Below are 2,572 nucleotides of genomic sequence, written 5' to 3' on the forward strand. Positions count from 1 at the left end.
ATTCCGTGAAGTGAATGTGACTAAATATTGATCGTTGCGATCATGGACATAGTTTAAAAATGTAACGATGGTTATATTAATAATGAGTTCGACCACGAGAATATGCTAATATTGAGATTGACCACCATCAGTGGCAAAAGGGTTTTGATCATATATGAGAATAAATATGAATATATAATATATAAAAGTTATATAACATGGTTGTTTGAAACGACAACAAATGGTTCTCTAGTGTATTCTATCTTGTATGAAATACATATACGATCTTAAACATGAAGTTTATTGATCATGATTATCTAATGGCATGACCGGTTAGACCAAACCGAGTCAATGATGTGAAATTTATTGAAGAACCAAAAGATTCTTCCTAATAATTATACATGTAATATTGCTCTCGAAGGGAGTTATAACCAAATGAAGGAGGGTGTGAATCCCTAAATGTCATGGAATTGAGAAAATGATATACATATCCTAAACATGATACCATTTAGTGTTTTCAAAATCGATGCATCGTCTAAATGGTTATCAATTCCACAACTTAAAGTTTGTGTGATTTGTGGCTTAGCTAATGAGATAGCAAGCACAATATTCTGGATTTTCATATTTATTTTTGGTTATAATAATGAATTTGATTCCAAGTTATTAATAATCACTGGGATAATTGTTGAACTCCATATAGATTATGTTCACAAATAATTTGCTTTTGTTGTGAGACAATTATTGAACATCTACAATTGATTTCAAAGCAAGTGATTATAAGAGCAACACATGTTTGCATTTGGGTACATGTATGTTACATACAATATCATAATTCACATCAAGCCGATAAGTTATAATAATTACTCCTCATTAAATTTGGTTTTTTGTCAGGAACCAATTATTTATCATCTAATATTTGGTGTGTGCTATATGTTAAAGATAATCCATCACAACACACAAAGATGAGACCACAAAGGAAGTTGGGAATTAATGTTGGGTATTAAATATTATCTATTATTAAATATTTAGAGCAATTAGTGAGATATATTTGTTTATGGCTCATCAATTTTCACTTCAGTGAATCAACATTCCCAACATTAGGGGGAGAAATAAAGCAGTTGGAAAACGAATGTAGTTGGAATGAATTATCATTGATCCTCTAACTAAATTATATAAACTAAAAGTTCAAAGGATAATTCATGTATAAATATTAGCGAATCAATTACCAGACGATTCACTGACCAAAAGAGTGTGTCTAGCTAAGACACCTATACGAACTGCTAATGCTCCGATTAATAAATGTCCCAGAAGGACAAACGCATATTGATAATAAATCTAATGCACGCTTGTAGCGTGGTAGATTGATCGGTTCCAAATGTAAAATTTCCTCGAAAATTGGAGCAAATAATAAAGATGGTCAAGTTAAGGTGCAGTAAAAGGTCTCTTGAAAGAGATAAGACATGATGGTTCTTGAAGAACCTTAGGTACATGAAACAAAGAGCTCTCAATATATTATAATCATGTCTACAAAGATATATGGAATCGAAATAAAGTCGACGTCGCTATATTTATATATATATGTATAGTTAACGCTTGAAATGATAATGATGAGGATCAAGATTCTAAATCTGCCTATAATAAAATGATTGGCAAATGTGGAAAGACGCAATCAAGGCAGAGTTGAATTCTCTAAATAACGGAAAGTTTGATGGACCAGCAGTCCATACAACTAAAGTTGTAAAATGTATTAGATACAAACAGGTATTTTATATAACTTATGAAAATTCATCAAGTGATATAAGGCAAAATTGATGGCACAAGAATTTTTTGCAAAGACCCATGATTAATTATGAGGAGACACATTCTCCATGGTGGAATCAATGATTTTCCGATAACTAAACAGTCTTGTAATATAAAGAGAGAATTGATATGCGTTAAATAAATATTTTTATTCAGTTGATACTGAGAGTTTACAAGAAATCTATGAAGGATTTGAATTATCAATTCATGTAAAGTAAGTTCTCGAGAACATAATGATTGTTGTGTATAGAGTCATATTTGAATACTTTACAATTATTGAATACATTGAACATAGAACTCCTGAAGAGTTTCCTAAGGTAATTGAATACTTGAAAAAGTAATTGATTGTGTGCATCAGTAAGCATACACATAGAAGAGAACGTACATGATGAGTACAATATCTCAATAAACAAAGAAATTGTACAATATGGATTTTTGATATGTGATAAAAAAATGATGTATTAATGAGCAAGTTTATGAAACAAAAATCCTTAAAAAGTGAATGCGTATGCATAATTTGTCAAGATTAAAAGAAATTCATGATGGATTGGTAAATGCATGGATTTATGCTTTTCAAGTATGGATTAAATTATTTGGATTGAATTTGATATAAATCAATAGATATTTTGATAAAGAGGGAGATAAGTTTGATATAACCATACTTTTATATCAAAATTTCACTCTTAAAAGGTCATTATAATCACAGTTTACAATGATGTACATATCATCAAGAGAAACTTATGAGTTTTTAAAGAGAAAATTCTTTTTGAAAGACCTTGACATAGTGTGATTA

Source organism: Bidens hawaiensis, unplaced genomic scaffold (assembly GCF_021521415.1).
Source record: "Bidens hawaiensis isolate Kalapana, Puna unplaced genomic scaffold, B.hawaiensis_p1.1 tig00077358_1, whole genome shotgun sequence".
Classification (NCBI taxonomy): Eukaryota; Viridiplantae; Streptophyta; class Magnoliopsida; order Asterales; family Asteraceae; genus Bidens; species Bidens hawaiensis.